Source organism: Aythya marila, assembly GCF_965140915.1.
Source record: "Aythya marila genome assembly, chromosome: 10".
Lineage (NCBI taxonomy): Eukaryota > Metazoa > Chordata > Aves > Anseriformes > Anatidae > Aythya > Aythya marila.
Window position 1 is genome coordinate 6,863,675 of NC_139051.1, and position 26,924 is coordinate 6,890,598.

Consider the following 26,924-nt stretch of genomic DNA (forward strand, 5'->3'; position numbering starts at 1 on the left):
CTGGGGACCCAAAGCCGTGTCCTGTGATGGCCAAAAGGACTCAGGCCAGGAGCAGTGCCTTCACTGTGGCTCTGCGTCCTGCGGGTGCGTGGGACAGGAGGCCGCCTGCCACACACGCTGCCTACATGTGTTTCACAACTTGATTGCTGTTCATAAAACCAGCACGTGGAACAGGAAAACGCTGTCTGATCCAAAACGCCTCGGGGCGCATTATGTCAATGTCACATACATTAGGAAAGTACAGCGAGCGCGCCGAGTGGCTTCTTGTGTTTGGAGCGTTTTTCTGTTATTCACGTCTGCTGTCAGAGCTGTAGCACGTACGCAGCCTTGGCTTTGTGGCTGTCATAACCTGCAGGAAACAAAAATAGCTCCCAGCCTGGAGATTTCCAAAAGCACAAGGTGGGGGATAACGTAGGGAAAAAATGGCTCTTAACCACTTAACAGTCACAAGCAGCTTTCAGTGCCACCCTTTGTTCAAAGCACACCAAGAACTGTCCCTAGACTCCTGGCTATGTTGGATCACAGGTTTCTTTATATCAGGGAAAAAAAAAAAAAAAAAAAACTGGCCTTGAAGAAAACCAAAAATTAGAGGCTGGTTTAGAGTAGCAGAGAAGTACTTTACGTTGCTGGTGAGCTCCAGCACCCCCAGCCCTTCTCCAGCTCACTCACTTGCTCATCTCTGCAGATGTTAAGACTTTCCAGTTCAATTTCACAGTAAAAACGCCTGATAAATTGTAATACAATTGATTTTTTTTTCAGCTGTCCTTTCCCCCTCCTTCTTCCCTGGTGTGACTTGAAGAAGACATTTGTATTTCTGAATTAAAACCATATTTGCCCAAGGCCGAGAAGGGAGGAGGCAAGGGCAGAAGGGAGAGAAACTCTTTTGTTCTCCTCCTGGTGGTTCCCCCTCACCTGCTAGGCCAAGTTCCAAAATAATGCCGAACAGCTGAGGTTAGCCAGGGACATCTAATCCCAGAAAGCTGGCTCTGAAATCCTGCACCCGTACACAGTGCTTGTGTTTCATCAAGAGCCATTTACCTGTGATTCCCCCAAACCTCCGAGGAAGTGTGGGAATACATATAGGTATGTGTTTATTTAATTGGAAAAAAAAAATAATTGGAAAAAAAATCTTTTTAAAAATCAGGCACAAATGGCACCAAAAGCAGTTCATTTTTTTAAAGGTAAGCATGCTCAGGAACTGAGCTGAGAACATACTAGGGTCTTCTGAGTGTACCCTGAGCAACTGTGTTTATGGGATGTAAAAGAATTGATTCTCAGACAAAGGAAGAGTTGAATCCTCCTTCCCTGATTTTCACTGATGGGAAAATATCTCATTAGAGCTGTGAAAATGGGCCTTAAACTGTCTTGCAGTTTGCTGCAGTGCCATTTTTTGCTTTCAGAGCGGGTATAAGGAGCAATCTAGCACCACAACGCAGACAAACCTCTTGGGTTCAACACATCATGGGGGTGAATGTGGCAGCAACAAGGGAAATGCACCTTCCCAAGCATGAATGGGGTCCAAGAGAACATGTTTGGTAAAATTGTAGCTGTTTTTCTTGTTTGGAGTCAATCAGTAGCAATAACATGCATTCTTCTCAGGAGAACTTTTAATTTTTCCAAAGAGAGTTCCCCAGGTTGCCCCGTGTATTCCTGACTCATGGCTAAAACTCCCCAGCAGCTCCACTGCACCCTTTGCCAGCAAGCAATTTTCCAGCAGCCTGATTTGTTGCTGTTTACTCTAAGAACATAACTTTTTATTACAGAAAAAAAATTTATATTTTTGTTGTTTAGCCACTTGAACATGAACATTGAAAATATTATTATTTGTATGGGACAAAGGAAATATTTGCTTTAAATTATCTCATCTTACTAGTTGGTTACAATGGAGCTACTTTTATGTGTGCAGTGAAAAGCATCCAGTCCCTCTGTTTGAATTAGGGCTTCATAATTCTCGTATAAATACTCTCGAGGGAGAAAAAGTTGCCAGGTGTTTGGGGCTGCCTTGACCCATGGAGTCATCATCAACTCCACAAGAACATCACTTGGGTGTCTGAAAAGAGTAAGTCCTGAAAAATTTAGAAGGTTCTGTAGAAGGTGAAACTTTAGAGAATATTGAGAGTTTAAAAATGATATAAAAGTGGAAAGAACACCTGGGAAATATTTTTTTCAAGTCCTGACATAAAAGGTACAGCTACTTTCTGTTGTTCACAGTCAACATCATTGAGGGCATGCTAATGTGAAAAGTGCTGTTTATCGATGAGAAGTAAAAGTATAAATCCATAGTCTGAATTTAAATCAGAAAAGGAAATGATTAATATAAAGGATTATAGTACTACAGTGTAATTCCTCTGAGACGCAAAAGCATTTCATGTTTGAAAGTGACTTGAATATAGTAATCTTCAAATATTCATGGATGAAAAAGTTTCCTAAATGCAGCCTCCAAAATAGGTGTCACGAGACAGCGATTATGCCCCGAGCTGATTTCAAAACCATGGCGAGTGATGTTGTTTCGCATAAACACAGTGTGTTATTGACAAATGGAAGAGGGAAAAAAAAATCCTCTGGGTCTGCGTGTCAAGAATGGAGAAAAAGAGGGAGGAAAGGTTAAAGCTGGAAGAGTGGAAAAGTTGACTGGGAGGAACAAGCCCGTTTGCTGCTCAGCGCCCTGCCCATGCAGGTTGCATGGTTGTGACCTGCTCCCCCGTGTTCCCTGCTGCCAAAGGAGGCCGGGAACCTGCTTTGGTCTCTGTTCTTCTGTGGCCACATTCCTGACCCTTTGCCAAAGTGGGAACGCCTCTGAGTCGAGGCTGTGGGACTGCACTCATCCTGCCAAGCACCCAGCTGGCTTGTCCCGTGGCAAGAGGGAAGTCTCCATCAAGCAGAAGCGTGAGTAACACGCCTGCCCCATGTGGAAGGCTTGCATAAAGTGGTGCAGAAGGTGCTTGGTATTAATCCAGCTCTCAGCCAGGGTTAGAGAGACCTGCAAAGGCCCTGCTGGTGCTCCTGAGGCAGGGATGGATGGGGGCATAAGGCAGAGGCAGGGAGCTGGGGATGAAGCAGAGGGAGATGAGTTGTTCATGCAGTTCCTGCTCGAGGGCTGAGCGACACCTGTTCCTCCTGCTGTGCCCCCAGGCTACACACTTCATCATCTCTGCTTGCAAACATCCTTCTTTCCTCCCAGGTTCCTGATGCCTTTTTATTTTCCCTCAAATTGTCCAATTGATTAGCATAATTTAGTTAAATTCAGTAATTGTTTTCCCCTTGTACGTACCTTTGAAGTTAGCTAGAAGACATGCCAGAAGCTGCTCTGATTTCCCCACTATATCAACTGAAAATTAAATAATAATAATAATAACAAATTAACGTGAAGATACTATCTCTCCTTACAGACTCGCATCGTTTGTATCACTTAGTCCTGAATGCCAAAGCCCATTTCTCACTGCCTCAGCCCCATCCTGTCACCGTGAAGCCAAGGCTGGAGGAATGGTGGCTGGGCCACCCTGGAGCTCTGCCACTTTTGGAGGACAAACCATCCATTTCCCTGGGGCAGGCTTTCCCTTTCACCTCTGCTCTGCAAGATACTGTCCCTGAGTAGTTTTATGATGGCAACCACAGCTGTCTTGTCTTGGCAGTGGCACCATCCTAAGGCTCAGCTTTGCCATTTTTCACCATTGAGGTGGTATGCAGGAGGTGTCAAGCAGCAGCACTAATTGTCATATGGACTCTTATTACATTTTGCTAAAATATCAGCAGGATACACTCAAACACAGTGCTGATTTGGCTGAGGGAATTGCAGGCACTGCAGCATGAAAACAAACTGCAAAATAGGTGCCCTGTCATTTAGCTTGAGTCCAGCTTTTCAGACTGATTTTTCTCTCTTCACAGGGCATCTGTCAGGATTCACGCTCTGGAAAAGAAGATCTGGGTGAATGGGGACCAAGGAGAATAAAAGCTGACCCAAACCTTTGACCCAAAGTTAACACAAAGCCAAATGAAACCTTAGAGGTTTGTAAATGTTCACGAAACACTTCCACCTCCTGCCCACCCGCCCCTTAACTTTTGTTTCTTTATGCTCCTGTGCTTACTATTTCTAATTGAAAGTCTAATGTAAAGCCCCAGTACATTAATTAAAAGACTTTCAGAGATTTTAGTGACTTTTGATTCAACCTCCCAAAGAACGGAAATAATTTCTTTAATCAAAAACTTCTTAAACTTAAGAGAAAACAAAACCTGAGAAGAGATGGAAAAGCAGAGGCCAAATGCAATTTTCTAGCATGTCTTCTTGGTACGAACCATGCCCAGGAGACTGATATGGACATTGTTAATCAGAAAAAAATCACTGTATAGAAACAGAGAATTGCTGAGCTAACAGTGGACTGATTTAATAAGCTATAATGTCTGTTCACAACAACTAGAAAGCTTGCTATTATTTACTGTCAGCTTGTGCTGTAGAAGAATACCACGGGTAATCAGCTGGTATTTATGACCCAAAGTTTGCATATATATGTGAGAAACCGAGTCTTTTTCTTTACGCCAAAATCACAAGAAAGTGCCAATTACATGAAAACCTCATTAGGGAAATAACTCTCTGCTACTGATACAGTTTTTAACTTTCTAAGTGACTTCTGTCAGAAGGGGGTAGAAATGTGATAGTTTATAGGGCTTAATAAAACCTGAGCTTCCCATGCTATGCATTTGATGGTCAGGTTAAGAGACTTCTTGTCTGAGATCTACTCACGGATGAGAGAATCGAGGAAGGTTTGTGAAACCAACTCAAATAGAAATTAAATGTGGCTTTTTCGGGGTGGTGGTTATGCTGTTATTTGGTGATGTGGCCGTAGTGACTCTTCCTATGGATTTGCGTTGCTGGTTCAGAGTTTGGACTCCTGTAAAGTATTAACCTGCCTGGAGCTCCTATTTGCACGTACAAATTGTGTGTTTTGTGTGCACAAACTGGTATGGCCGCATATTTTACTTGCGAATACATGCACAGCTTATCTAGAGAGTCATTTCCTAATATTTGTGTAACAGACACAGTTTTGATTTTCACAGTCACTGGGCATATGCACATGAACAGCGTGTGCTCCACAGACAATTACTCTGCCTTAATGGAAAAGGTAGATGTGGGAAATGGTCCTGGGAAGACTTTGCTCATAAGCAGCTACTGCTTGTTCATAACGATGCTGTGAATAAGCATTATTTTGTTATTATCATTTATATATTAATTTTATGCAGGTTGTTTTTTTTTTTTTTTTTTTTTTTTTTTTAATTCTCACCCACTCTTCATTTTCTTTTTGTCTCCCTATTGTCTTTCCCACTCTCACTCTGACTAGATTTTCTGTTTCAGAGCTCCTCCAAAGTCCTCTCCAGCATCGTACCTGGGCTGCCTGGTCTCTGCCAGCAGTATATGTTCTGTCTCTCCTGGAGCACCTGAAAATGGTGATATAGTCTCCTTGCTGGGGGACGTCATGGTGAGATGCTGAGAGGTTCGCTGCTTTCACAACCTCAGCTGGCTTGTCTTTGGATGCTTGGTTAGTTCCAGCCATGCACTAAGCATTGCTCAGCTCCTAAAAGGAAATACAGAGCTTGACCCAAGGTGCTGGCTGAGGTTTGCAGTGGGGGGAGGAATCCTACTGACAGAGAGTTCAGGGACAAAAGAAATGATCCTGTTTGCTCTTGTCATTCAAAATCAGAAGTGGGAAAATTCTTTGTGTTGGCCCAGTGACAATCAGTTTTGGCTGTCAAAACTGTTAGAAATCTTGTGTTTTTCTGCCTGCTTGCTTGGATCCACTTTTTTATTGGCTGCAGTTGCTCAGCTAGAGTGGTTTTTTTGGTAAATGCTTGATCTATTTGTTTCTAGAAATCTTGCAGGGCGTGAATTACTGGAAATGAAGCAAAATGTACCAGACACAAACTCAATGCATTCTTTGCAGCTCAAAAGGGACTCATTTGTCCCTTTTCTCCTTTTAGACATTTCCTCTTTTCTTTCTGGCCTGGTTGTATTATTTACTTCATGGGCCATTTGTTATCTGATTTTTGGCAAAGTATCAGGGAAATCTTCCTGACAGTGAACAGGAAAGAGATGTCTTAAGGGAACAACAACAGTTTCTTTTCTTGGGAGAGCTGGAAAATGAGATGAGCTCCAATATTGTCTTTGCTGAGACAAAATTTGGGGGCTGTGGTGTGCTTTGTTGGACCCAGCTGTGCAGCTGGTGAGGCTTGACCAGCTGGGCTTTTGGTTCATTTTTTCCTGGGGTGTGTTAAAGTTGATATTTCTCCCTGGAGATCTTGCCTCACTGATGCGATGGATGGAGATACCATCCTAGGCGAGCTGAGGTCCAGGTGCATGACTCTGTGAAGGTTGTGGGTCTTCTCATCTCAGGGTGTGAACATCTTTGTAGCTATAGGCATCCCAAATGGATAGTAAAATGAGCAACCATCTCTCCTGAGTCCACAGCTTCCTCTGCACAGCTGAAACGGGCTTGTACCCAGTCTGGTCTCAGTAAACTTTTCACTTCTGCAGCTTCTCTGAAGGTTTGGCTTTGCTCTGGGATTGCCCTGACACTCAGCTGCTCTGTGGCTGTTGGGTTGCTCTCTGTCTTCTCTCCAGCTAAAAGTTTATAGCTGGGCTGCACAAGCTTGTCCTAGCTTTGGAGCGAACTCAAGCCAAGGCAGCTCCAGATGCAGCTTGCAGCCTGCTAGAGAGGCTCCCTTGGCAGCTCTCCGACAAGCCTGTTACTACAAGTTCACCCCAACCAGCAACTCTGGCAAACTCAAAAAATTTGCATGAAGTTCATGTTAGTTCAACATGAGCTCTCTCTGTGCCAGCAGTTCAGTAGCTGCTTCACACCACTTGAAGCTCAGTCAAAAAATTTGAGCGCACCTACCGTGCAGCCTCTCTGGGAAAGTCTGGAAGGTGGGCAAGCATTTACTTTTCACAAATACCCCAGTTAAAGTGAATTTTGTAATGTCTCCTGAAAGGTTTGAGGATTTTAAGTCCTACTGTGCAATTGCTTTCTCTGCATGATGTAACAACATCTAGATTAACTTCCAAAAGCTGCATAAGTCATAGAAAAAGTAGGTTTATATAAGAATATTCTTTTCCACTCACTAATTCAGTGAGGTCTTACGCCAATTGCATTAAAACAAATATTTATAAAGCTTTTATTTTAAAACAGTTTCTGATGTTTTGACTGTATGTGTTTAAAACACAGCCTGTTCAAAATACTTTCTTCCACGAAAGCACTCTGTGCTTTATAGCTTCTGTAAATCTTCAGCTGGTACTGAGGTCTTGCAGAGCTGAGGATGCACATGCTAAACAGGATTTGTATCTTTGTTCCTTAAAAACAAAGTTAGTCAAAAAGTCTTTTTGCTTAAAAAAAAAAAAAAAAAAAAAAAAAAAAAAAAAAGGTTGGTCAAACTTTGGAGAAGATTTTGTTGAAAATTTTTTTTTCTTTTTCAATCTGAAAATTTGAGTAATCTTCTGTGTTTTTTTAAATGAATGTTATTTTGCAATTATTAACAAATACAGGTGACATTTTCCCTCCTCTTCTGACATTATAGGAAATGGGAATTAATTACCATCTCATTCCTTGTGCTGGATGAAGGCTTTGTACTCTGTACTCTGGGCTATAGATATGAGCCAACCCCAGTGTTCAGTTAGATCTGCAGCAGGGCCATGACTTCCACAGCTCTCCCAAAATTTCTGCAGACCAATGGGTAGAGCCCTCCCCAATGACCTGATCTGGTGCCGTTTGCACCGTGCCTCGAGATGTTCTCCAGCTGTTGGAGCAAGGGTTGCAAAGAGGAAGCAAAACTCCTCCCTGGGGCTGTGGGGAAGGGCTGGTGGCTTCGAGGGATGGCCATGGGAAGGGTCCGTGGGAAGGGTGGAGGTGGGAGATGTGGAGTGAGGCCGAGTGCTGGCCAGCCCCAGGAATGGGAGGCATGTCCGCGGTGGGAGGCAGCGCTCACAGGGTTCCCAGCTCTCCCCATTGAGCATTGTTTGGAACAAACGTAGATGCTGTATATGAATGTAAAGCTTAATTTGTGGTTTTCACACCCACCACATTTCTTGGAGTTGACATTTTCTGGAATTTTAGGGCTTTTTATCTCAAGGCTGTTGTTTCCTTTGTTTTTTCTTTTTTTGTTCATTTTACCAAAAGCTAAGAGCCCATGTTTTTTTCACCTTCATAACCAAGTCGCATGCAATCAAATTAATCCATGTGCTCGTCAAAGCAGCTGTGTATGCTGTCCTCTGCTTAAAGATGCATAAACTTGGGGGGCAGTGGGGGCACAGGTTAGGTTGGTGTAACATGGTCCAGCTGCACTGTAACATTGCTTGGGTGGATCCTGAGAAATCCAAAGTAATTCCCTAGGAAAATGAGGAGATGTGGAAATAAAATGTTTCACCCCTAGTTCCACTTTGTTCCCAACATTTTTATTTTTTTTTTTCCAGAAATGCCTCAGAGCAGCTGTGGCTGAAATCTGAAATGCACCCAGGCTGTTGCTTGTTCCTTGTTCCCAAAATGTGCCAGGCATTTTCCAGGTGGAAGTTACAGCTGAAGAGACACGGGAGAGAGCAGGAGGGGAACTTGAGGTGACAGGCACTTAGTATAAGTGCAATCTCATTCACTTTAAAACTTCAGCCCTTTCTGATGACTTTATAGCATAAAAGAAAAAGCATTTTTCTGTTTTCTTACGAGTACTGAAAAGCCACTCGCTCCTCCCACTGTGTTGCAGAATATACTGCACAAAGGTTTGTGGAAGGCTTTCAAGTGAGGCATGTAGTGTCAACCTCAAAAAAATATTTTCTCTGAAGATGAAAAAAAGATGGGGCAGTCACGCTTTTGCTTGGACTTTCCAGCCAAATGGAGTAGTGACATATTTTAGTTCATGGACAAGCAGGCTGCAATGCAGGACACCGCACCCCCTTGCCCTGCATGGGACGTTGGGTGCATGGAGATGGCAGGACTGCTGTCATCTACTGCTCTGCCGTCCCCAGACATGCAGCTTTGGCTGATGCTGTGAGTCAAACCCTGACGGGTCTCTTCAGACCCTGCTGCACCCTGACCAATTACAGCCCTTTTCTCAAAATTGTCCCTTCATCCTTTACCAGTAAAAATTGAGGATTTTGGCACATGAAGCAGCAGAATCAGACACAGCTAGTTGGAAGAAACTGGTAATAGCCCAGACTGATGTTGATAGACATTCCCCAGCCATTGGTTGAAAGCTTCTAGTCTAGTTTCAAGGGCAATTTAATTTTCAAATCTTTTTTCCATTGAACATGTACGTGCAAAGTTGAGTAGCAGAGATAAAAGCTGGCACAAGGAGATCTGCCTAGCTGTCTGATTTTTATTGTATACCATAATTATAGTAGCATACACTTTGGACTGACAGCATTTTTCAGCAATTGGGTACTTGAGAAACATTAATCCTACTTCAGCTATTTGTGTAGACTATCACCTTGTTCAGCAGGTTAGCTGAGCCAATATTATCCTGCTTTTATAGGCAGCAAAACAGGGACAGAAAAAAAGATTAAGTGACTCACCTAAGGTCAAACAATATTGCCAAGAAAAAAGTTGTTTAAGCTTGGGCATTATTGCATCCCAGTGATCAAGAAGCGTGTGCAATATTTCAGAGAAACTAAGGTACGTGTCCCTACAATAGGTTAGAAATGATACTAGCTTGGGAAGTTACATATTCACCAGGGCAAGGGACGTTGTGATGGCATGGGATTGCAAAAGCCAGCAGGCCCAGGTGCTTATGGATGGAAATAGCCAGATCCTGCAAAATGCCCCCGTGTTACTACTTGTGGAAACTGTCATTTTCTTAAAGCATATCTGGGACTTCAGCAGGTGATTAATAGAGGTGTGATGAGCTTTGTGATTTTAGTTTATTTTGGAAGAAACTCTATCATTAAGTATCTTGAAGTCTGGCAAAAATGGCCAAAATTTGACATCTTTTAACAAAAAGTTATTAATTTATCTCCTTCAATGGCTACCTACTGCCCCATTACCCAAAGGAGATGAATATCAGTGGGACTATATCCTGAATACAGGGAGAGGCTGCATGATGAGACAAGCAGAACTTGTAATGTCCATTTCACTTGCACAAGACTCAAGGTAAGAGCATCCCTGAACCTGAATACTGATGGTATAGTAATTTTAAGGAAGTAATGATCCTCTAGACAGCTGAATAAATTTCAGACCAAAAGATGTTTATGTTGAAAAATGGGCTAATAATAGGGCTAATATGTTTATACATGGGAGAAAGGAGAAGCCAGGCCTTTTGTTCCTGGGCTGTCTTCTCTTATGTTATATTATGACTGCCACTGAAGAAAGCAACCCCTACAGAATAGATCTAATTGCTAACTAATTATGTTTCAGCAAAAATGAGCAGGGTCCCAGATTTTACTTGGCTTGGATGTTTAAAGGCAAATAATAAGTTACGTAATAAAACAACAGAATCATTAAACATTGATTTACATGTTTATTTTGCTATAAGAAATGAAATTTTTATTGGAGCTGAATTAAAGAGAGGTTTATGTGCTTGTATTCCCCATAGCCTTTTATACTCTAGCAATATAGCAATATTCATAAATCATACCAGAGTTTTCAAATTTCCTCAGGAGTGACCTAGGCAAGAAACCCTTAACAACTTGCTGAGAGACTTTAAAATTAAATTCAGCTGTAATATCATCATGACTAATTTATGGCTAGTTTAGTTGTTACAAAGATACATTTAAAGAAACTGGAGTACAGGGTGAGGATAAGATAAAAATTTGGTTTAGTATCATGTAGTTATTCCACTAGAAAGATTTATTCAATGTTTCATTACTTTATTGAACATGGCAAAGCAGTCTGTTCCTTGACAGAGAGGAAACCTGAATTACATAATGAAATGTGTCAATACTAGACCTTCAACTGAGCAAAAAAAGGGGAAATGCTAGACATGAAATTAAGCTTTGATATAGTTATTGAAAAACCCTGTTCCCTTTGCTGTCAGAGAAATTTGTGCTTGTGTGAGAACACGCATGCAGCAGCATGCACCCATGAGTACTCTATATATGTGTGCATTTATAAATATACATGTGCTCATGAATGCATAAAGTCTCCACTTCAAAATTAGGTTAATGGTAAAATATCATTAAATTTCTGGCACAATTTGAACTGTGTTTCTGATATGTCCAGTGTCCCTGAAGCCCACTTTTGTTCCACTGCAGCTTTTGAACTTCCTGCAAGGCTGGTTACACCAAATTGAGATTGATGACAAAGCACATTTTGAAGTTATTAAAGGTATTTGTTTTTCCTTTAATTTCTTTTACCACAGAATGAAAAGGATGAAAAATGATATTTTTTCTCCAGTAATTGTATGTCTGACTTCTCAAATTTTATGCGGGCAGAAAACTCTCTCTGAACTCTGTGTGTGTTGGCACCCAGCTCATAAGCATCTTGCTTTACACCACCCCAGCACCATCATCACCTCTTGTTTGAGACATGGGTTTTCAAGCTGTCCATTCTTGTTAACACCAGCAAATCAGTAAAGGCAGGAGTTAAGCTAAAATATTTCTTGGTATATGTCTTTTTGTGCCACTTGTCTTTAGGTAAATGGATTCCTGTGGTGTTGAACCTTCTAGGATATCAAGATTCAGTAGGTGACCTTATTCAGGACTTCTTGCACTTACTGATCATTTTCCATCTATACCCAAAGGGCTGACCCATGACCAGTGCTCCAAACCACCAAGCCTCCCATGGTGTTCTTCCTCTGTCAGCTCTCTGTGGTGACATCCTGGCATGACACAGGAGAAGCAGTCTATGGGAGTAGACCCCCACCCATGGAGGTATGCAGCTAGTGGCTGTGGATGCAGTTCCTTTTTAATATGCAAGGGAAATGAGTCACAACTAAACTCATTGCATAAATCCATTGCCTGAGAGAAGCTTCAATATTTCTGTAAATTCAACAGGGAACTTGTTCACCTTCGCCTCTGGCAATGGTGAATTACCCTGCTGATGGGTGCAATTCAGAGGCACATACAGCTGTAATGAGAACATACTGTGGTTTCCCTTAAAGTAATATAGTGCTTATTGCTGATAGTTACTGCTTTACGAAGTATTAATGTATGGTTATAGTGCAGTCATGTAGCAAAATTATAGTGGTCTAAAGGATGTTACTTAGCAACACTTGCTAATGTTGAGTTCATAATGAAGAAGTGGAGTAAAAGAAATATAGAGGATATTGAAGTCGTAAAATAAACTGTGGTATGACTTGAGAAAGCTGTTCTGAAAACAAAGATGTCTGTTTCTCTTTTTGGCATAGTGAATATGGTAGAAGAACTTGAGATCTGATTTGAAGCAACACATTTTAAATATCTAAGCAACAGAAACAACCATTATGTGTTGCTTCTCTTTGTCCTTGTTCCATCGGAAAAGCATCAGAACTGCTGGGCTATTGGAGAACCTCTCCCTGTTATTTCAAACCCATCCTGAAACATTAGCTGGCCAATTAAAATAATCTCACCTTTGGAAAGCTAGTGTTCATCAGAGTTAAGAATGAAGGCTCCTTTCTACTACATCTATTTTCCCCATTCATTCATTTACATTACTCTCTCCACCATTAATCAAGTGTCTGTAGGCTTATCTCAAAAAAAAAAAAAGGGGGGGGTAAGGCCATAAAAATAGACATTTCTAGTTAGAGATGAACGTTCCACATGTTGCAGATCTGTCTCAGACACTTATCTTAGTTTATCTCCACCTGTTTAAATTGGAAAACTCACAAAAATCCATCTCCCGTGAGATTTCCAAGGTTTCTCGATTTCATTTGGGTCAAAGCTGCCACAAGAGATGCATTTCTCAGAGCACTTCTGAGCTGCTGCCAGGAACAGGGAGTGCTGGGCTGTGCCACTAAAACAGAATAAAAAATAAAGAAGGGTTTTCTTTGAAAAGTCACCAAATATTATAAGCTTTAAAAAAGATTTGGCCTAGTTCAATCTAAGATCTGATTAAAAGAGCTGCCCTGATTTATTGGTGTCAAAGTATGTTTGGGTAGAACATTATTTTGTAATGGAAAAAGCATCAGTGGAAGCACTGCCTATCAGCACTGCTTAGATTGGATGAGTACTAAACCTTAAATTATAACAGTCTAATACTGAAGAAAAGGAGGACTGCTGAAAATGCTTTAGCTAGAGGCCCATCTCTTACTCTGCCAGATAAAGGTAGCTGTGGAATCAACCTCATTAACATCACAGGATCTGCTGGTTAAATAATAGATGATATCTGCCTGCTCTGCACTTCACCCTGGCCCTGCAAAGCTAAAGGGAAGAAGTTTCTCATTCCTGGTCCACCAGAAGTATTGAGCCATGGATGTGGAACAATGGTTTGGGGAATGCTTCACAGGAGAAATTTTCTGCATATGAGAATTCAGTTAAAAAAATAATAATACTTTCCAGTTGGCAACACAGTTGTTTCCTGCTGTTTTTTAATGTTGCATTCTGTTTTCTTTTTTCTCCCCCTCCTCTTTTATTTTGTCTAACTTGTTGTTCTTGCACATTCCCTTACCCAGGAATGTTCAACCAGAGCACTGCCACCAGGACGAATCTGCTGAGGACTACCAAGAGACACATGGAAAATCAAGTGTAAATGACCAGTGATGCAAGGGAGCCAGGCCCCCTGTTAATAAACCAGCCTGCATGTGCTTGTGCTAAACAGCCAAAAACATCATCATCCTTCTGCAAAATACCACAAAAGTGACTTTTGTCCTTTAAATCTGATTTATAACCCTTTGAGATGTCATTGAGACTATAGTCAAGATCTCTAACAGGACAAAATTATTAGCAAATATAAATTTAATTCAGGGACTTGGGAATTAAAAATTATATGGGAAAATCACCATTGACAGGCAAGCAAGAAGAAATATACTGGAATTAGCAGAGTCCTCTGCATACATACACATTTTCTCTAGCAGATGTTCTGTCTATCTTTTTTCTTGCAAGCAACCACCCTTGGTCAAAATGCTGCAGACGCTACGCTTAAAAAAAAATATTCCTCATTTTGTAACTTTTAGCAATGTTTATTTTGGGTTAGCAAAATTGTCTTCTGTCTTAAGATGTTTAATGATTATTTGAAAGCAACTTGATGAATAGAAAAGAGTGTACTCCCACTTGGGGCAAATGTATTTTTGGCCTGATTCATAATAATTAATCTCTGTCGAAGTGGAATGCATTAATTTCTCCTACTGGTAGGGGCTTTACTTCTGTTTCTTTTCCTAGGCTGGATGGTTCTGCTCCAGAGGCATATTTCCTGATTAAAGTGGACCGCGACCGGGTACTCAGGTTATGTCACCATTATCTAAACGATCTTTTAAAGAACACAGAGTACTTGTTCTTGCAGATATCTTACGCTCCACATTTAATCATGGACCTTTGTAGCTTGTTATTTCGAGAATTCAGATTACTGCAAATTAAAAGTCTCTCCGTCCTTGCCAGTGCTCAGTGACATAAAATAAATCCACATATTAAGGGGAAAAAAACCTTGTCAAATTGCACTGAGGGACAAAAAGCAAAGGAAAGCAGGCTTTGCAGCAATGTGGAAACACGGTCTGCAGCACAGCTATAAAGGGAAATGTTATAATTTGCTAATATTTCCCATGTAGCCACAACTTCAGCAGGGATGCAGGCAGAGCCAGCCCTGGCTGGAGTGCAGCTCTCCCAGCTCCTTTTTTAGTAAAATTGTTTTGTCCCCACAGTGCTGCAGAAGTCCTCCAGCCCCCGCTGCCCCCCCAGCACATCAGGGGCACTGAGCAGGGAACATCTCCGGCCCCTGGGACACAGCAGACCCTGTCCCTGCCCCACCAGGTTCCTCCCCACGAGGGCTGGTGGCAGCATTGCTCCTCTCTTCATTTTGAGTGTGGCATCCGAGGAGCAGACAGAAACCTTCAACTCTTTTTTTTTTTTTCTTTTTTTTGGCTTTGAGAACGAATAACTTGCAGGCGGCTGTAAAAGATGAGATGCAGGGCAGGATTTCACAGGCTGCAGGATGAAAAGCTCTGCATGTTGTCGTTACTATTTTCTGTACTCAGTTTTGCCCCTGTTGCTCTGGTCCAGGGAGAGACATAAAGTAGTGATGGGGACAAATACTGCCAGGCCTGATCATGCTCCATTCCCCATTGATGTCTTCCAATCCCAAGAAGTCTTTGGCCTTAAAGTTTTTAGGAATCTATCCTACCAACAAAATTGTTACCTCTTTGGGTGGGACAGGCTGCCCTCAGTGGAGATGTGTGAGCAGAACAGACAGAGAAGTAAGGGTGAGTGGGCAGGGGGTGGACCACAGCAAAACAGGCTCGGAGTCAGTATGGGCCTCCAAGGTGATGCTGTGAGCTAAAGGGCTGCTAACGAGGCTAATAAGGAACAGTGAGAGTGAATGAAGTGAGCAGCAAGTAGAAGAGAGGGCTGGAGGCAGCGTGGGGAGGGCCACCTGGACATGAAGAGTGGGTATGAGGCAGGGGTGGAATTAGGGTAAATTAGGAAATAGGGATAAGGGTAGGGGTGAGGACAGAATGGGGTGCAGGTAAGAGGGGCAGACTTGCACTGATGAGTTTAATGAAGAAAGCTGTTGTCTATCAGCATCTTGTTTGGAGCTTATGGCTTCAGCTCTGAGCCCTTGCCATGACAAAGGGTTCCTGTCCATCCCTAAACCCCCCAGAGAGTGCCTGCATCTCAGCCAACACACAAGGCAGGTGCCTGCTGACACACTGTGTGGACAGGGGGATGCTGCCCAGCCTGCAAGAATGTGTCTCATCCAGGGAACTATGTACTGCACAGAGAGATGAGCCTGGGGATGTGATCAGGTACTCCTGCCTTTTGGGAGAGGGCTGGTTTGATTGCTTATTCTGCTGGCCTTCTGCTGCCCTGAGTGGCTCTGAATCCTGGAAGGATGCTGTCTGTTGGATTCCCCCTCCCTATGTGATGGGAGGTGAATCTGGGGCTTCAGGGCAAGGCAGGGTCATCCCACGATTAAGGTCTTATGCACTTGAATGCTACCCTGATGAACTGGATTCACTTTTCTCACTTACCTGAAGCCTACTTTTGTGTTTCTGGCCAAGGGTTGGGTTTTGCAGGCACTGAGTATTTCCAGCTGCAATAGGTATTAATAAAAGAGTGGGTTTTATATGTAAATTGTAAAAGCCTCTGAAAAAACAAGGTTTCTGGCTGATTTGGACACCCCAAAATTAGTAAAAGTGGTAGCTTTTTATTTTAATCTGATTATTTTTCATTCCTCCCTATCCTCACAGCATGTGATCTAACTGCAGGAATACTTATGTTGCTTTTTGGATGACCTGTTAATGAGAAGTACAGAAAGCCCATGAGGCTCCAAACAATCTTGTCTCACTGACTGCTGCATGAGCACAGAAGTAAGGCACAGTGCCATGCAGTAAACAGCAAGCAGAAAACTGAACATAAGATCATTAAAACACACCATCCACCCTGTGCAGATGAGGGGCAGGAAATTCTGAGGAAAACCTTTGGGAACTTAGTTGCTGTAGCTGAACTCAAGTTAGGGTGAAGATGTTAGTCCTCGTATTACTGTGTAGATGAGGTCCAAGTTCAGCCCCTTGTCTGACACTGGATCATATTTATTCTGACACTAGGTGTTATGTTACTTTAGGAATAAAGCAGTCACTTGCTGACAGAGTGAGCTGTACTTGCTGTGATGGAAGGTGACGTTACTGGGCCCTGCATTAGAGGTTGAAGATGGCTGATCAGTTACTGCATCTCCAGACCCTGCTGGGAACCTGAACTGTTAACCTGAATGCTCATTTTTATGTGTTTTCCACTGAAACTGTTTAAAAGCATCTCTGTTACTGCGAATTCCTGCTTATTTGTCATAAAGGGGGAAAAACACCAAACAGGAATTAACAAGAGGATTTTCTTTGTGACTTCAGTACCTCATTAGGAGGTTTATGATCAGGCTTTGGGAAAGCTTTCCTTGAATTATTTTAAGGTTCTAATGATAAAAAACCTCAGGGAGGTCATGCACATGGGGGATTTAATACCCCTTCAGAACCATCTGGCATTAGATTACATCCAGGGAAAGAAGAAAATCTGGCAGTAATATTCATCTCCATTAACCCAGAATACAGGCTGATATGATTATAGCAGAGAAAATGCTCTCACTCTGTCACCAGGAAAAGCTCTTAATAGACCTGGCCTAAATTGGTTTATAAAACTGAAGACTTCTTGAAGCATGGATCTGCCCTCTCATTGAGTGCATTAGCTTTGGCTTTTAATATGTTTTATATCTTTTTAACCTTGACAACTAATATGTTAGAGTATAAAGTATTGCTAGGGTGAAAGACTGTTTGGAGCTCCCAACTTACTCAGTGCACGCAGTGTTAGTAGTGTAAGTATAGTGCTGGAGCACGGCCCATTCATGCATTGCTTCTAGGATTTTTTTTTCAAGAGCAACAACGAGATCATGGCCCCAGTGACATCCTCAGCAAAACTCCCACTGACATCAGTGGCAATTAGACAACCTCCCCTCAAACCCTTCCCCTGAGACCCCAAACCAGCAGAGTGCTTAAGCATGCATTTGGCCTGGAGCATGCTGACTGCTGTAGGATTTACTTACTTTGCTCCAGGAAAGCCTGTATTTACATTCTTGGCTAAACCAGGAGTTTAGTGGAAAGTATAGAAACTATGAAAGGGGAGAGCGAGATGGATCCATATGGGGCTGGAAGCCTGCTCTTCTCTGCCCCTCGAGGTGAGGGTGTTTGGTGCAAACCCAGCTGAGCGTGCAGCACCCCAGGGGGATGGTGACTTTGCAGACAAATTCACTGCCTTTCACCCTAACTGCTGGGCAGGCTCTCCTCTGCCTCCTGCACCACTCATTAGTTCTTCCATCATCTTGTCATTCCCTGTTAGCACAATGACTTCTCCAGTGATGATCTCTCTCCCCCTCCGATTTTCCTGCCCTTTTACCTTCCCTTCCCTCTGCTCCCAGCTCCGTGGCCGGACAGCTCCTTTCCTTCAGGCAGAGTTATGATTCACTTGCTGCATGGAAAGCAAAACCATATGGGAGATGAGAAAAGGCCATTTATCTCAAAGTCTATTAAGATGTGAACATCTCGCATTAAGGCTTCAGCTCAGCCAGGCTTTCTTGCACATGTTGCTGTCATCTCTTTCCACCAGAACAGGGATGGACTCCCTGAGTCAGACAAAGTGATCCTCTTAGCTTGTTGTGAGGTTTGTTCCTAGCATGGCTCTGCATACAAAACATTTAAAGGGGGGGAGGAAGAGAGAGAGAAAAGCACTGTCATGTCTGTTTCCTTGTTCTGAGAAGCCACCTGTGCCAGTTTTCCCTTTGGAAACAACTGCTTGCTGCAGGAAATTGTTACCATCCTGAGACAGGGTTGTGAAGGAGAAACCAGAGTGGGCACCAAGCCTAGCAAAGGGAAGTTAGCTCTGTGTTCATGAGTTAGATGAATCTCCTCGGTTGACTGAGGGGGGGAATGATATTCCTGAATCAGTAACTGCTCAAATCAAAAGGTGGGACCAGAAGGCAAGTTCCCAGGAATACCAGCTGGGTGGTTGGTCACAGGGCTGTAAGCTCTATGTATGGCGCAAGACACTACTCTGGGGCCACCTCGTACTTTCACAACCGAGGAGGACTTCAAGCATGGTACCGGGTCCTTAGTGCTGGTATTGGTCCCTGCTTCCTTCCTTTCTGCAGTCACCACCGATAGATAGATAGATAGATAAAACGTGCTCTTTTAATTCAGGGTGAAAGCATCTTTCACACTTCAAGAATTAAGAGAGAGGGGGAGACCTCCAAACCACGGCTCCAGTGGATGTCCTGCAGTGTCTGCTCTTGTGTTTCTGCTTCCTTCTCTGGGGTTGTAATACATTTGCTGACGGATTTATGCTGCAGTTGGAAACCAGAACCCAGGACAGCCTGTTCTCCTGCTTCGTGCTATAAACATAAATACGCTCGCATAGCCGTTTGTATCTGGTTCTTTCTATCTGCAGAAGGATTTTATTAGCTTTCTCTAAAGCGGTCCTGAAGGGGAGCAAGAGACCAGCAACAAAAGGAAGTGCTTGAACAGGAACAAGAATAAAAAGGAGCAAAGGGCAGGAAGTTGCTAAGAGACCACGCAAGCGAGAGCAGGGAATTAATGGCAGGTATCAAAGCGGCTATTGGAAACCGCATGTTTTCCTACAAGGGCTCATTTATTGAGTAGGAGCTGCAATCGGAAGGCAGCAGAGTCGCCCTGGTCTGAAGTGCATTTGTAGCACGGAGAAAACTTTTTCCCATCTCCAGCTTTGTGCTGTGCTGGGTGCATTGCTTGGTTAGTGACAGGCCTTTAAATTAACCCGTGTTGTGGAGCAGCAGAGCGAGTAATGTGGAAAAAAACGCAGCAACTGTGGTTTAAGTAAACCTCACCCAGCGCATTGTTAGACACTACCTGAGATGAGATTTCACCAGATTTGGGTTCTGAATGAGTTATCCCAGCTCTCCCATGTGGGAAGCTGGGGCCTAGAGAGTCTGCACAGTGTGGGAACCGCTGAGTAACTCCAGGCAGGCCGCACAGAGCTCTCAGCTGCTTTCTCAAAAGTTTTTCTGGAAAAAGCCCGTGCTGACCCCCTTAGTACCTACAGATCCTAGACCCAGCTGAAACCAGCTCTGTCACAGCCCAGCAGCCACCCTGAGCAAGCCAGAGTGTGTTGCTGGCTGTGCTCGCATAGGCAAAACTCCTGCGGTCTTGCCGCCACCGCTTGGGGAGAAGCGCTCCAGCGATGCTATTTCAAACGATTCCAGCTGCTCTCCACTCCCTCGGAGATATCATCAGAGGGTAGTCGCTTACACTGAGATTACTTTAATGATATCAAGGGGTGTGGAAGAAGGCTGCTAATTAGTAAACCCTCGAGGTACAAAGATATAAATAGCCCCGGAGCAGCGAGAGCAGATCCAAATCTGCAGCCTAACATTATCTTGGGCTGAAAGCATTACGTGTCAACTGATTCCACTGGAGGAGAGTGATTGAACTTTCCTGTTAGGCTGAACAGCGGGGCTTGTTTTGATTGATAAAGCTACTTGTCAGAGTTTGCAGCGTATTATCAATGTATTGAGCCACCTGCCACGCCTGAGACAGGAGCAGCAGTAGCAGGAAGTTAGTCTGGGATGAGCAATCATTTTGCAGAGAAATTACTGGCTTGTACTTTTACTTACTAAAATAAATAAATAACATAGTACCTATCTCAATTTCCATTGCCAACTGCTTGAATGATTTTGGGGTCCAGCCAAAAGGCAAAGATTGTGATAAGCAGCTGAAATTCATCAACTGAGAATTTGCTAGAAAAATAAGCCCATGCTACCCAGTACGGTCATGGCAGAGAGGAAACGTCTGTGCTGGGAGAGGTGGAAATTGCAGCGTGGCCCATTCTCAGCCTCTTTGCAGACTCAGGAGCCACATCCCTCATCCCAGCCTGGTGCCAGTTCATTCTCCCTCTTTCTGAGTGTCTGCAAACAGCAAACGAGTCAGCTCCTCCTAAATCGCCAGCATGTATTTTAATGCAACCTGCTGTACTTCTTACACTTTCCATAACCATTTCTTAAGGTTTGGTGTTGTGATTTATTTATTTATTTTGGTGTGTTTTTTTTTTTTTGTTTTGTTTTGTTTTGTGCTTTTTTTTCAGTCCTAATGCTGTGTTTCTTGAACCCAACACAAACCAGCCGCTTGCAGCAGATTGACAGCACTATCACCCTGTGATAAACTCAGGGAATTTGGTTTTAAAGTGGAGGCTGTCTTAAGGGAAGGCGCAGGGGGAGCACAAAAATTAGAACAAACTTCCCTTCAAAATACCAGCCCAGCCATGAGCGGGGACTTGCAGAACTGTTCCCGAGCGCGGTGTCGGAGCAGCACACGTGAGGAGTGCTCTGCAGGACCACACAAGCTCGCTGCTATTCCTAAATCCTCGCCTTGCAACTGGGAAACTCCTGCCAAGTCGTTTGAGACAGTGGCACCTGGGAAGTATTATGTGAGTCTGTATTGCATCATGAGAACCCTATTTGCACTTAATTACATATCTCCCTCCCTCCCTCCCCCCAGTAGAACAAGCGGGACAGATGCTGCATCTACAAAGTGAGAATGAAACACAGTTTTTAAGTGGAATCTGACAGCCAGAAGTGTAAGAGCAGACTTCAGACAAGATCCCAGCAATGAAGAGCCTCGCAGTATTGAACAGCTCAGACTGGTCACTTTTGTTGCCATCTACAGCAGTGACCCCATGTATCCTAACGCAGGTCTGCCTTGTGCTCCTGACTCTTTGTGCCAAATAATGCAGAAATGTCAGCAGAGAGGTCTTGACCACCCTCTTCTCCCTTGGTTCCTCTCTGTGAGCCCATGTGATCCCACCCAAAAGCCCAGACATTATCTTCACAAACTTCCTGCCAGCTGTTTTGTGCACTGCTGGTTATAATTGCCCTACTGTAAGCGCATTAAGATGCCTTGCAAGGATTAACCTGCAGAATGCACGGGTGCCTCTTCATTTGGGGCAGCAGGTTAATAGGTATCAGTTGGGCTAACAGATGCAGGCTGCTCTGGCAGGGCTGAGCAATGGAGAGGCAGGAAAGGCTCATGCCAGCTTTGCTGACCCATGGCGTGTAACAGCAGCATCACGGCGTTGTGTTTAGCAGGAGCAGATCCCCCGTAAACAGATGCAGCTGGTAGGTGGGCGCAGATCCATCGCCAGCTAACACCTACCTGAGGCCTGGTGTTTATTCCCTGGAAAGGCTGAAAGGCAAGATACTGCTGTTCTGTAGGGCACCTGGGCTGTATTGATGACAAATGTGCAAAGTGCTCTTTTTAAAGCAGTCTGTTGGAAGTGTGTCTCCGCAAGCATTTCTAATGTGGGCTCATTACTCAAGCCCTTGCAGTTGTGTGGACTTGGAGGCTTTAGCCTTTTACTTTCCCCTCATTTACAAGTCAAATCTCCCATTCCCTGCCATGTAATCCAGGAGAAGAAATACATTTCCTATTTACAGAAGGCCATGGTAATGCAGTCACTGATCTGGCACAAGCATGGGCTGCTGGAAAGCAGGAATCCTCTTCGCACTGCTCTTTCCCCACCAGTTCCCGTGCAATGGCTCTGTAATTCATGGGGCTGGGCTTTGATTCAGTAGTTTCTTTAAGGAGGGACTCAAAGGTATGATGGAAAAGTATGTTTATCAGATGTGATATAGTTGAATGAATAATGCGAACATTCCCCAACATGAAAAAAATGCAAATTCAGCAAGGAAAGTTTTAATTTACCAAGTTCAAAAATTTTTCAGTTAGTAACTATTGCTGACAAGTGGGGTTCCTCCAAATTTTGTGTTGACTATTTAACTGCATGGAAACCACTTGACGTGACGTTTAAGGAAATGCAGATCACAAGCTGCTACTGTGCGGCTCCTCTTACAATGGTTTTCAGAACAAAATGGAAGATCTTTCATGGTTTCACTTTAAAACTTGTCTGATTAAATCTGTCATTTATTTAGGTGTAGTCTGCATTCTGAAATATAAGAAGGAAAATATATGTGAGTAAATGCATGCTTTGACACTTAAAATTTCCAGCATCATTTCAGAATGTGGGTAAATTCACTCTATAAATGAATCACGAACACTTTTTGATACACTTTCATTTTAACATGTGTTAAATGAGTGAATATTGGGACACATACAAAAATAATTCAACTCGCCTGTTTGCTTTACTTGTGGGTTAAGCGTGTTCTTCTAATACATACCAAGGCTAACTAGTTCCTAGCCTACTTGGCACAATAAAGAAATGTGCATGTCTAGCTTTGCAGCTGAAATGTGAGTCATTATTTCAATTAAGTGGTTTTTATGCTGAGAAACACTGTCTTTATATAAGAGAAAACACTGTTTACAATACAATGTGTATTGGATACTATTAGATGAAAAAATATTTCTTTTATTAGGATTGTGATTGATTTCTTCTCTGTAAAGTTGTAATAAACTATCCCACACTCTCAGTTTTAAACATCTTTCTGATTTTAATGAAGTGTCTGCTTTTATGATGTGTCCATTTTAATGATGTGTGAATCCCAGCCAGAAAAGGCTACTTTACATGGTGACCAGAAGAAGTTTTTTCCTCCCAAATTTGTAGGAGCTGTGCCCTGTGCTCAAGTTCCTGTCCGGCAGCAGCTTGGGTTTCCTTCAGTACCAATGAAAGTACCACAAAGACGAGCCCAAGGGTATCGCTGCTTTTCAGCTGTCTCTAGAATGTGGTAGAAAGTTTACATGATTAAATTCCTTTCAGAATCAGGAAACCAGTATTCATTCGTATTCAAGGCTTCTCAATCTGATTGTGTGTCACCTGGTGATTTCATTATTCAGTAAACTCTGCTGGCCAAGGAATGTACAGTGGGATTGCTGGAAATTAGCTGTGGTATGAGGAGGTACCTATAATCATTGTTGGTTTTGCTCAGACTTTCTCACAACTTTTTGGAGTTGAATTAATTCTGTTTTTATAACTGGGCAGTGTTTAGCAGTGCAAAATCTCTTACCATGTTTTATGGATACTTTTCCTCATAAGGGGTAGGACCTGCCTTACCTCAAAGTGAGTTTAGTCCAGCTGCTGGAAAGGAGGTGGTTTCAGTGTCTTAAAAGAAAGAAAAAAAAAGAAATAAAGAAAAAAAAAAAAAAAAAAAAAGAAAAGAAAAGAAAAGAAAAAAAGAAGAAAAAAAAAAAAAAAGAAACTTCTTGGAAAGTTAGGCTCCTGGAAGCTGTTTGGATCCTGCTGGAACTGGCAGCGCTTTGTTGGACGCCACATCTGGTTACACATGTGCCTAAGTATGTTGTGGATCTGGACACTCAGAGCCCGCAGAGACACCCATGCACTTCCAGAGACTATCCAGGGACACACTTCCAGTTCTTGCCTCGGAGAAACCCACTCCGTCCTCACCCACTGAACAAAAGCCATCTGTCCTGTGTGGAGCTCCTCTCCCAGCAGGGATGGACAGACAGACAGACAGACAGACCACCACACACCCCTTGGGCAGCAGCCGCAGGCGGCGGATTTACCTCTGGCTTCTGGACAGCTTTCCTGAGGCAGCGGGAGGATGCCTGGGCTCTTGTTTTATTAGTGTTACTCCAGCCAAGGTCCGCAGCCAGCTCATCCCAAAAAGGCTGCATATTGTCTGGAGCAATGCAAGGAGGTTTTTTTAGAGGTTATGCTCATTTTATAGGGCCTCCTCTCATCTACTAAAAAAAAACTTGGCCTCAAGCATCTCCAACGGTGACCCTGCGTGCTCACTGCCTGCCTGCTGCCCCATGTAATCCAGAGGCTGACAAATCCAGCCTGCATCGACTTGGATGAGTATTTTGTCTTAGGTCTGAGCACATCAGTTTTTTGAGGGGGGAAAAAAAGTTTCCTTTTTTAATTTATGATAAAAAGAAGGAAATTCACCACAAAAACATGCACATTGAAAGAAGTAAAAGACATTCAAGAAATGCATCATCATCTTTTCAGGCAGGCTGAGCAATGGGACTCGGTTAAACTATTGTTAGCATCGGTTTTGCTTTCTGAGTGATTTTTAAATGTTATTGTTATCCTGGAAAATTTTCAGTAAAAAGATTTTTCTCAGGTGGCTTCCTGTCTATTCCTTTGTTTTCTCAATGAATATTGCTGTGCTCTGCCAAATGTCAGTGTTGTTGTGTGACCACAGCTAGACTTTTCTAGCTGGAGAAACCAACGCTTTCTCATAACGCTGCAGAAAAGAAAAAAAAAAAAGTAGATTCAGGGACAATTTGTCCAACAAGAATCTATAGCACAGAGGGGATTCTGGAGTCATCTTCAAAGTGCTTGCTGATGTTTCTAGAATGACCCATGAATGTCTGCCTAGTTTGTTAAGAGTCCAGAGGGATTTCCAATATGATAGACTCAGGTTATTAAATTACCACTGGAAACGTGGAGTTGACCTCCAGTGGCAAATATTTCTGTGAAAAACATCAGCAAACTTTACATTTGGTGAACTTTTTTTCTTTCTATTGTTTCTCTTCTTGAATCAAAATAAACAATAGGAATGTATTGGGGGAGGCAAGAAAACAGAATAAGTCTATTTTGTTGCATTTTCTGATAAGCAACACAGTCTAATTGCTGAGAAATATTGGCCACATCTTCTTCTAGCAGATACTCTGAGTCAAAGATGCCTTTGAACTTGTTCTTGAAGTGGGATAAAATCATGGTCCCCTTTCTGTTGACTTTGATTAGAGCCAGTGAGAAGCATCCCCCTACACCAGGGTTTCTTTGCGTGAGGCTGACTAATGGAAACGTGCCAGGTTCAATAACACGTCGGTGGGAAGTGCTTCCTCGGGATGGACTTTTGGCTCAGAAACTGCGGTGATGCCTCCCTGAAATGCAGGAGGCCTTGTTGTGCTTGGTTTGGAGACCTGCATGGGTCATACAAATTAAGTAGTTCCAGCAGGAGAGGGGAAAAAAAAAAAAAAAAAGAAAAAAGAAAAAAAAAAAAGCCTGTAATGAGCAGAAACAGGACCTGAAGTTGCTGAGTTTCCTGCACTGAGATAGGTACTCACATGCATATTTTTTAAACAAGAAAGGCAGTTCTGATTTTGGCCATCAATAAGCCCAGCCCATGGAGTTCAGATGAAGGATTTGTCAGTGCTTTGTGGCTCTCTAGCAAGGTTTTCAGTTCAGCCCTTTAGTAATGGCCTCATGTTGTAAGTCATTTCCCTTTGTAGTCTCCAGATGACCTCTTAAATTTCCAGACTCGGGGCACTAGCGTAAAACCTTTACGGACTCCATTGCCCTAGCACACATGACATTTGTTTGACACTAATGCACTGCCACCAGACCCCAATTGGATATGTTGGCTCTCTCCAGCAGTGCTTAACCTTGGCTCGGCCCCTCATGCTAGAGAAACCCTCTCTGGTTATTGATCCCATAACCATCTCCGCATCTCTTGGATACCCTTCAAGGCAAAAGCCCGTATCTGGCATCTTTCCTGGACAGAGGGGCCCCAAGGTCCAGTCCCTTAAACCCAAAGCTTCATGCTAGAGCAGTTACATGCCCCCAGTTGTTTTCTGAGAGCTCATTAACCCCAACAAAGAAAAAAAAAAATGTGATAAAAGACCAAGGGACGCCGGATTAGCAGAGATATGTTTTAAGTACAGGAAATGTTATTTTTAAACAGCTTGAGAGGGTTAAATCAACAAAATCCTACACTCCTCCTTGTGGACCCCGTTCCCATCTTCTTCCAAGCACAAGGTCTGGACAGCGTCCCCGGGTCAGAGCACACATCCTGTCTGCTGAGCTGTGGCTGCTCGGACATGCCTGTGGAGTGGCCCTGAGCAGGGTGGCCCCTCTTCACACTTTGTTTCTGGAGTTAATGCTCTGCCCAAGCACACCAGCAGCAGTCGTTCCACTAGATATAAAGCTCTGCAAAAATCTCTTTGATATTTCACTTTAGAACGGTGCAAGAATAAAGCAATTACGATATAAAATGAAGCTTCAGGGGGAAAAATCAGGGTCTATAAAATAAAGCTAAGATCATCGTTATCTATGTTGTACTTCCTAGTAGTGGGAAATACTAACTGGATAATGCTAATAAAACAAAATTAAAGAAAAAGGTGGCACAGGTCAGCTCCCTGAATCCCAATGTTCCCAATGTGTGGGAAGCAGAACTGCATCTGTGTCATGCACCCAAATCCATTTCTTTGCAGCAAGAAAGCCAACAGTTTTGTGGTCAGAAATTAAAGCTGAAACAACGTATTGCTATTCTGCAGACACAAGCAGAATACGCTGACACATACAGGGCATTGTGTTTTACGGTCATGTAGCTGCTTTCTGTTCACCGCAGGAAAACAAGCAATTTGCTCATTGTTTTGCGATGTGCTCCAAAGCATTAAGAGGA

At 43.0% G+C, this 26,924-nt stretch overlaps 1 long non-coding RNA gene across 12 annotated transcripts in view; it reads left to right on the forward strand.

Moving 5' to 3' along the window:
- LOC309881812 overlaps positions 1-24,641 on the forward strand; it is a 79,488-nt gene extending 54,847 nt beyond the window's left edge. For 3 of the 12 annotated variants that reach the window (XR_014318182.1, XR_014318183.1, XR_014318188.1), the window contains exons 5-9: positions 3,886-4,005; positions 10,022-10,121; positions 11,222-11,294; positions 11,710-11,839; positions 13,558-15,539. This is a non-coding gene — a long non-coding RNA (uncharacterized lncRNA). Of the gene's footprint in view, positions 1-3,885; positions 4,006-10,021; positions 10,122-11,221; positions 11,295-11,709; positions 11,840-13,557; positions 15,541-20,686 lie in introns of those variants that run through there. The other 9 variants (XR_014318184.1, XR_014318189.1, XR_014318190.1 and 6 more) reach the window with 7 other exon arrangements.
- Positions 24,642-26,924: the final 2,283 nt, after the last annotated feature.